Here is a 9,567-nt window from a genome sequence, read left to right as displayed (position 1 = left end):
CTCTTTGGTATGCAAGGAGAGGGCTCTTATCACTCCTTGCTGCATACACACCGTGAATTCGAATAGCTGTGTATTTGAATACTGATTGCCAAGGGGTGCCGTCAGGAACAGCTAAAACAGCCCCGAGCTAGGGCTCAAACTGAAGAATTCCCAAAATCCAGCAGCTCTGCAAGGCTGTGCCCAGCAAAGGAAACATTTTAGCTCTGAGCACTGAGTTTAGCAGCCTGCAGGTGAGGAGCTGCAGAGCAAGGGATGCCACCAACAAATTTTATTGTAAAAACATCCCCTAATTTTGTATAGGCTAAAAATAATAGCACAAGGGTCCGTAATGACTCCTCTGCTCGCACGTGGACCCAGCTAAAATATTTGGTTAGGAGAGAGGACAGATAGGGATGTTTTCCTGACCCATTCCTCAGAGATAAGGACAAGAATGTTACTCTCTTACGGGTTCCAGGGGTGCTTCCAGTAACTTTGTTATCTTATGTGAAAATCCTGTCAGGGAATCCCACATTTCTCGTTGGGACGTTTGCTCTTCCACTGAAAAAAGCCACATCAATTGCACAAACATAGTCACAGCTGCGGTTTTTCAGGCCAAGCACAAGAAAAACAGAAAAGAATTATTCCTATAAAAACTTCCCAATGTTTCAGATTATTACCAGCTAAACGGGAACGAAGATGGGGAACCCTTAAAGATGGACTCACCCTTTGAAGGGCAGAGAGTCAAGGCTAACCCAGCACAGCAGTGCCTGGACCAAAGAACCCTGGCATTCCCAGCCCCTGCATGGGACAAAGTGACAAACCAGACCCAAGGTCCAGCACGGAAAGGAACAAAATGAGATAGCACAAGAGCCAAGCACCAAAAAACATCCTAAGTTCTTCCCAGAGACAAAAACAAAGCCAAGCCTGAAGCCAAGAGCCCCAGTCCCAGAGCTGAGGCTTAAATGGGCTCCTGGCCCATTGTGGTGGGTGGAGGCTGCAGGTGAGGATTTTCAGGGTCATTAAAACTTCATTAGAAAAATCTTTCAGGCTCATGACAAAATGGAGGTATTTATACAACTCACGTGATTCTTTTTCTCCATTAAATACATAAATGCTTTAAAAACTCCAGAATCCATCAGAGACAAAACAAGAAGTGATAATGGTAAGAGTATTAGCATTCTGCTGTTAGGCTCTGCTCTTTTCTGAATTCATAAACTACCTGTGAAATGTTTCTTAATGGTTTCAATTTCTGCTTGGTTAGAACTGATCTATTTATCTTTAACTAACTGGTGTTTTGAATTAGACACTTCTTGGTGATATTTTCATGGAACGTCTGCCTGTCTGCCACCTCGTATCACACAGGGTGTTAGGGCAGAGCTCAGGCTCAGGGAATCCTCTTTGGTAGCCCAAAGTGGCCAGCTGAGCTGTGATATCATTATTGATTTATTATTGTTATTTATTATTCCAACCCCTCTTGTTTAGCAGAGTCTTCCTTACTGCTTGTCATTTATTCCCTGAGCTGCCAGCACTGTCTGTATTGTGAGTTCTGCCCAAAGAACTGAAACACCAACTGTTTTTCATAATTGGATAATTTAGGTGAGGGGTGTGACTGTACACAAAGAAAATGGGCTTGTTTTTCTTCACAGAAATGAAACAAGTGAAAATTTAGAATTTTCTTGCTGTCACTCATCTGACTTTTGCTGTCAGTGCCTCCAGACTGAGCAGAGAAGATCAATAGCTGTTTGGATTTTTTTTTTTTAACAAGAGCGTTGCCAGTGCTTACTTGTTTTTATGTTATTATTGCTCATGTTAATTGTGTTACTTGCAGGGGGAAAATCGCCTCACTGCAGTTTGTCCAAGGAATCTGATCCACAGGAATCCTGCTTGGAAGGATGTTCCTGCCCTAGTGTTGCCTCAGTTGTAAGTAAAACCCAGTAATTCAGCAAAAAATACAGTGCTACAGCTTTACTGTAATTAGATATCATGGAAGTGAATTAATAATGAACATTTTCCTCACCTAATTAATGTCTAATTGGCAGGACAATCAGTCCAGTTGTGGTAAGCTGCCTGGGAATTTTGCTGCTGAGGAATGGAGACTTCTCTGGAGTGCTTAAAAATGTCACTTAGTGCAGGCTCCCCATAGGAGCCAGGTCATGCCTGGGGGGTTTGCCCCTGATTTTTCTAGGATTGGCTCACACTTTCAATGGCAGATTTTACTTGAGGGGAGGCTTGTGGGGTTTTTTAAAATTTTTTTTCTAAATTTCACATTTTACTGGGACATTTCATCCAGCTGAGCTCAGCAGCCTGGGAACCACCTCTGCTGTTTCATTCTGTCTCTTGTGTCGGGGTCCCCAAACAGGACAGAAATTTCCAGATTTGTCCCCATCGGCGCTGAGCAGGGGGAATTCCTGAGACGTGCTGGAAAATTCTGTCTCAGTACAGCCCACGGACCTTCATCCCTGCTAGTGTGCACTACTGGAGAATACGTGGAATGGGGGAAAATTCTGTCTCCAGAGCTCTGCAGTGCCCAGGCTGCAGGGAAAAGCAGGATTTCACCATCCAGGGGTTGGAATTTGCTCCTGTTACCCTGGATGAGGTTCCAGCTGACCTGGATTGCCTGGAGTGCCCCAAAGGGCAGCCCTGCCCTCCTGCCACGTGGAGCTGTGTGGAATCCTGCTCAGGGACATTCTGTCACCCTGGCCACAGCTGGACACCTCCACCTGGTTTATTTTACCTCTCACACCTGAAATGTTTGAGTTATAAATAATTTTGGAGGTATAAAAATGGATGGATGTCCAGAATGAGGAGATGGTCAAATTCTACTTAGAACCGTATAGTCCTCTAAAATCTGTCAGTGGAATGAATCCCCTTCAGGCTTTGATAATCACCCCCAAAATACTCAGGTGATAATGGCACCTGACCAAATACATGTGCTCTGGGGCAAACTTGACCAGAACTGGGCAAATTTCATCTGGGTAGGGGAGATAAAAGGGCAGAGAAGAATCTGTGAGTGATCCTGGAAGATCCCAGCCAGGCAAAGTGGAAAACACAGGGCTGCTTTTTTTTTTTTTTTTTTTTTTTTTTTTTTTTTTTTTTTTTTTTTTTTTTTTTTCCCCATGATGTGTCCGGGGAGATGGAAGAGTCTGTAAATAAATGAGAACATTGAGATGGTGCCTGGCCGTTCTCACCTTGTTCCTCAGGCTGGCAGAAGTGACCCTACAGGACTATGGACTTTGACCAGAGAGGTGACTGAATGTGTCAGGATGTTTTTCTCTCTGCTGAGTGGCTTCAGGGCCTTTTCTTCCATCCCTGTTCATGAAAACGAGGAGTGTTTTCATTGAATAAAATAGAGTTTACTCAGCAGGAACCAGAATGAGATCAGAGCATTGATACAGAGGTAGCTAAGTGCATCCAGGAGCAAAACCCACTTTGATGCTGCCCTGTTTTTTGTCACAAATCACAGAACAGTCCTGAGGGGATTGAAAATGGATGTGCCACCTGAAAATTAAATGAACTTCTCCTCATATGCTGCTACAGCACACTTACAAATAATATCAATATTCTCTTGGCTAAAGAGGTATTTTGTGTAACTTTTCCTTAAGCATCACAATATAGGATAGGCTGTGTTTGTAAGGCTGGGTTTGTTTTCATCTTCAGTTGCAAGAGAAAATGAATAAACCCAAACAACAAGAAATAGATAAACAGGGGAGCTTCAAGTACTCTTTTACTTGGATGTAATAAAGGATTTTATCCTTAGGAAACAAAATTATTCTTCCAGTAAACACTCTGGAGTTTTCTGTACCCTGCACACTTCTTCCCCATCCCTTTTTCCCTGTGTCCTCCTGCTCAGCACTGAGGATAATTATGGATGTCTGTCACTTGTTTAAACAAAAGCTTTGTTTAGCAACCCTTCTTTTCCTACTGCAGCTGCAAAATTGTGCGCACAGTGTGTTAATTTTTTACTTTTGATGCTACGGGAAAATGAAAAAAAAAAAAAGAAACCAATGAATGAGATGTCCGTCTCTCCTGATCCACACCAAACATGTGAAAGCAGCAACTTCCATAGAAAACAGTAAATAGTAAATGAATGCTGAGACTAGGGTGAAATAAGTTGGATACTTCCTAGAAGTAAATTGTTCCTCATAACATGGCAAAGCACAGACATGAAATACAAGACACTGATTAAAAAAGAGCATGAAAACGTGAGGAAATAAAACAACCAAGAAATCCCATGTTTTATTTGGGACAACAGACTAACAGGGCAACAGGGGGTATTTTCTCCTGTAAAATTAAAAAAAAATAAATTATATATTAGCAGCTAAATTACATATTAGCAGCCTGAAGTTCTCAGTTGTTTTTTATATGAGGACAGGAAATTAAGCGTGGATTTGATGTAGGCAGGCACTTGAGCAAATTATCATGGTTTAAATCAGAATAAACCTTCCAGTGTATCAAGTTGTTCTTGGCATTTGCTCTTAGGCAGACTTGTCCCAGGGTAAAGTGAAGTCCTCATTCACTGAAAGGGGATTACACTGAATTTCATTCAATTATTGCAGAAATAGTCACGGGAGCTCAGTTTTGGCAGCTCCTGAAGCTCAGGAGATTGTGAAGCACAGGAAGCAATTACCCTTTGGTCAGTCACTCATTGGTACTGGGAATCAAAAAAGCAAAAAAAGCCAAATCTGGGCCTTCAGATTTAACAGAAAGATCCTTTCCCTCTGCCTGCTTCCCAGTGTTTTCAGTCAGGCTTTATGCTACATGAAGTCTTTGTCATTTCTGGCTGTGCAGTCTCAAGGAAACACGGGATAAACCCCAATAAAGGAATTTTTCCGTTATTTATTGGTGTCATCCATAATTTTCAAAAGAAGTGCCTCCTGGTTTGCAAAAAAAATCCAAACCCATTGCTCTGGTAAAGAGGAAAAATCTCTTACAAGGCGTGAGGTAATTGTGGATTCTCAGCTGCAGGATCAGAGTGGGCTGGCAGGAGGAGGTGCTGCAGCCTCCCTTGGGGATAAATTGTTTTATTTGTTTATTCTGCTGTTATCTCTGATCAGAGTGGCAGACATCAGCTGGATCCCACCAGCATTTCCCGCAGTTAATTTGAGATGAATTAACTTTGTGTAAACACTGTAACTGGTTTATGACAATGACAGTTTTTGTGTTTGGAAATGACTCATGACTCTCCAGGGGACAAGCACCTCACACCTCCAGCAAACAGCAGTTAATTATCTTTATGATGGCAATATTATGAAAATAGGAGAAAACAGGGCAGCTTTTCCATTGGGCTGGTTTAGGATGGCAAAAGCTTTTTCCAGCGGTCCCCCCCCCCCCCAGCAGGTGGAAAGGGATATTTGTATCGCTTTTGTATTAGCCCTTATTTGTATTATCCCTAATTGTAACAGAGATATTTGTATCCCTGTTCTTCCAGCTGGGACCTGCAAGTGCTTGAGTCCAGCAGAAACACTGTAGCAAAAATGTTCCAGGGCAAATCCAGTGCAGCAGAGCGTGAAATAATCCGGTGTGAAAAGTCAGTTTCTAAGTGGTTTAACCTTTGAACTGCCTAATCTGCTTGTGAAGGGGGACAACACGATAAATAAATCAACAGGCTCAGCAGAGCACTTCCAAACCTGCATGAGGGAGCAATTTCCTGGCCTGCAGCTGCCTGGAGAACCACTTACAGCTGAACCAGCTCTGTGACATGACGCTGCAGAACCCCACGGAACATCTCATTTAGAAATTTTTATTTATCTGCTTGAAGAAATGTTTGAATGCAGAAGTCTGAAAGGCACTGCTGGCTGCGGTGAACCTGAAAAGTGAAGCGTGGTTGGTCTTTATTGTGCAACATCGTGCTATATAAAGACATAAAATCGTCTAATCTTTGTCCTCTTTCAGAGACGTTTGCTTACACTTCCTCCGTGCTTCTTTTTTGGGGGTTTTCAGCATATTTTTATCATCCCCAGAAGGTTCATGGTGCGTTCCCCACCTTCTTGCAGCCCTCCTGTTCTCACAGCACACACAGGAGCCCAAGTGACAGGAGGGCGAGGCTGATGAGCTAATTTAGCAAATTCCCACTTGCTGCCTGCTGCTCAGCTGTGCTCTGGGCACGGTGACATTGCTCTGCTTAACGCGACAGTGACATCCAGCTCATCCCAGCTCCGCACCCAGCAGCTGCCAGAGAGGGAGGAATGTGATGGAAGGAGCAGAGAAAGGAGCAGGGGATGGGAATGGTGTGAGTGACTCCGGAGGTGCAGATCCATGTTCAATGTGAGGCTCTGCTGGCTATGTGCTGCAGACATCGAGGGGCTGGAGCTTGGGCAGGGAAGGGAATGGAGAATTCCTGAGGGAGCTGGGAAAGGGGCTCAGCCCGGAGAAAAGGAGGCTCAGGGGGAATTTCTGGCTCTGCACAACTCCCTGACAGGAGGGGACAGCCCCAGGTCGGGCTCTGCTCCCAGGAAACAGGGACAGGAGCAGAGGGAACGGCCTCAGGCTGGGCCAGGGGAGGATCAGGGTGGACAGCAGCAGGAATTTCCCCATGGAAAGGGTGCTCAGGGATTTGGAGTGCCCATCCCTGGAGGTGTCCCAGGAATTCCTGGAGGTGGCACTCAGAGCTCTGGGCTGGGGACAAGGTGGGGATTGGGCACAGGGTGAGACTCGATGATCCCGGAGCTCTTTTCCACCCTCACCCATCCCGGCATCGTGCGGTTCCGTAATTTCCTGACTACACTTCCCGGCACTCCCCGCGCCACTCTCGCGTACTACAGGTCCCGGCGTGCTCCGGCGGGGGCGCGCGCGCTGCCCTCTGGGATTCGTAGTCCGGTTCCCGCTGCGGCGCCTCGGCGGGGAAGGGCGGGGGCATCGCGCGCGCGGGTGCGGCGCGTGCGCGGCGCGGGGCCCCGGGCCGGATCTCTCGCGAGGAAGGACGCCATTATCGCAGCCGCCGCACAAAACACCACGAGAACTCGGCGCCCGCCTCACACGGTAACGCGGCGCCCCGCGGGCGGGAGCCTCCGCTACGCGGCCACCCCCCTGGCCGCCCTCACGGCCCCGCACGGGGACACCGAGCACTCCACCGCGCTCCCGCCACGCTCCCCGGGCCCCGAGCCGGCGGGGAGGGAGCGGCCGAGGCGGGGGGGCCGCGCGCCCCCCTCCGCCTCCCCTCACCGCTCTCGTGGGGGTCACCCGTGGCTCGATGTCGGGGAGGAAGTTCTCCCTGAGAGGGTGCTCAGGCCCTGGCACAGGGTGCCCAGAGCAGCTGTGGCCGCCCCGTCCCTGGCAGCGTCCGAGGCCAGGCTGGACAGGGCTTGCAGCAGCCGGGGCCGGTGGAAGGTGTCGCCGGCCGCGGCAGGGGTGAGCTTTACGGTTCCTTGCACCCGAAGGTTCGGCTGTTCCCCGCTCCGCTCCGGGGGCCGTCCCCTCGCCGGGCCGTGCCGTGCCGGGCCCGGTGTCCCGCTGTCCCCCGGGACGTGTTCGGAGCGGGCTGGGCCGGGCTGGGAGCGCTCCTCCATCCCCTACCCTGCTGCAGCCGGGCCCGGGCACGGCCGGGGAGCGTCCCCGTGTGTGCTCACCTAGCGCCTGCCGGGGGTGGCGCATCCATCGCAGGATCGGGGCTCTTTCTCTTCTCCGTACCAGCCAGCTGTTTGACACAGAGTGGTTTAGGTGGGACATTGAGAAGGAATTCTTCCCTGTGCGGGTGCTGAGAATCTGGCACAGGTTTCCCTGCAGCTGCCCCTGGATCCCTGCAAGTGCCCGAGGCCGGGTTGGACAGGGCTTGGAGCAACCCGGGACAGTGAAAGGTGTGCTGAAAGGTGTCCCTGCCCATGGCAGGGGGTGGAACGAGATGAGTTTTATCAAGTCCCTTCCCATCCAAATGGTCCAGGATTCTCTACACACTCGGTATCCCTATGCCCTTATTTGCAATTCAAGTGTTGCCTCCTTCCCCCCCCCCCCCTTTTTTTTTTGTTGCTTTATTTTTAAATCCATCCACAGTGGCAAGTTGTGTACTTCACCAAATATAGTCATTTTATCCTGCTATGGCATGGACAGTTTATGGATCAGTTTATTTTTGGAGTTCTCCAGGGAAGAGTTTTTGAAGTAAACAAGGGTTATTAGCAACTAAGGGATTGCTTTGGTGGAAGCAGCTTTAAAATAATATTTTGGAGGGTTTTTTGGTACTTTGTTGCCGTTTCTGTGAGGTGTGGTGCTCTGTCTATACCAAGATTTCAAGAGGCAAACCTGACGCTTGTGTAACTTGAAAGATTTCAACCAAGATTTTAAAACATCGAACATAAGAGTGTTTGAATTTCATAGCAGTGACTCTTGAAACAGAGGGCTTTCTCTGTTAGGAAGTATTTTTATGTGTAATTATGTATATTTGAAATAGTTGTTTGTAGAAATGCACCACAATAACAAGACCGGTGCTGAAACCCTGAGCACCTTTTCCCATCGTTAAATGGAAGTAGTTCCGTTTTCAATGCTAGGAGGAAAGATGAATTAATTTATCGAGAGAATAAAAAGATGGAGGTTGGATTTGGGAAACAGTCCATCTTCTCCAGAAGACAAAAGCATTTTATAACTTTGTTTTTCCAGTTGGCTATCTCTTCTGCAGCCGGGTTTTCTTTTTGAATCCCCCAGCCATGTGAAAGTTGTGTGTTTCAGGAGCAGATGTTGATTAGGGTGCTCTTGAAGGACTGATTGATGAATAACATCCAGAGTAATTGAATAAAACCATTAAGGGCGTGGTGCTAATTAGCAATGCTCACAGCTCTGCAGCTTCCAGAGGCACGTGCTCCAGTAAATAAATTTGGAAAAGGCCCCTTTCCTGCCTGTGCTGCTTGTAACATCCTTTTTCTGGAATTTTGGGCCATCAGGTGAGGAAAGAATGAACTCTTAATCCCAACGAGCTGCTGCTCCTGGATTTACCTTGGCTTGGGAAGGAGTTGTGGTGTCCCATGGGATTCACACCCAGGGAATTCCAGGGAGAGGCTCCTGCTTGCAAGGACTTGAGTTTGCCTCTGCTTTTTTTTCTTGAGCTTTCCCCATAACTTCTAAATCTCTGTAGGTGCAGGAACAACGCGTGGCTTTATTTTTGTCAGAATTCCAGGGGTTTCCTTTATTTTTTTTTAATCAGAATTCTAGGGTTTTACTTTATTTTTTAAAATGACAATTCTAGGGTTTTCCTTTATTTCTTGAAATCAGAATTCCAGGGTTTTCCTTTATTTTCTTTAAATCAGAATTTCAGGGTTTTCAACCCTTTTCTTGAAGGAACCCTGGAATTGGAATTGCTGGGACTGAACCATTACTAGGAGGAGACAGAGCAAAGCCAGTGGTTGGAATTAGAACCACAAACTCTCTATGTGTGCAAGACTTTGCCAATAAAATTTTGGTCACAGGTTGATTTCCTTTAGTTTGAAACTTGATATTTAGATATTGACAACTGAAATAATCTTATTTTCTCTTTTATCCATTCTCATTGGGAAGCATCATGGTTTTTTTTTTTTTTTTGTTTTGTTTTGTTTTTGTTTTTTTTCCCCCCTCAAGTAAAACGAATAAAATGTCTTCACAGTCACATAAACCACTTGTTTCCTTGCA

General features: G+C 46.7%; 1 protein-coding gene across 4 annotated transcripts in view; it reads left to right on the top strand.

The window, feature by feature from the left end:
• Positions 1-6,873: 6,873 nt before the first annotated feature.
• The window catches only part of BANP (BTG3 associated nuclear protein), a 121,534-nt gene continuing 118,840 nt past the window's right edge, over positions 6,874-9,567 (top strand). For all 4 annotated transcript variants that reach the window (XM_062499821.1, XM_062499822.1, XM_062499820.1 and 1 more), the window contains exon 1: positions 6,874-6,957. The gene's annotated coding sequence lies outside the window, so the exon portion shown is untranslated. The remainder of the gene's footprint in view (positions 6,958-9,567) is intronic.

Source organism: Cinclus cinclus, chromosome 11, assembly GCF_963662255.1.
Source record: "Cinclus cinclus chromosome 11, bCinCin1.1, whole genome shotgun sequence".
Classification (NCBI taxonomy): Eukaryota; Metazoa; Chordata; class Aves; order Passeriformes; family Cinclidae; genus Cinclus; species Cinclus cinclus.
The sequence above is the reverse complement of the archived record's forward strand: the minus strand, read 5'-3'. Positions and strand labels throughout refer to the sequence as shown.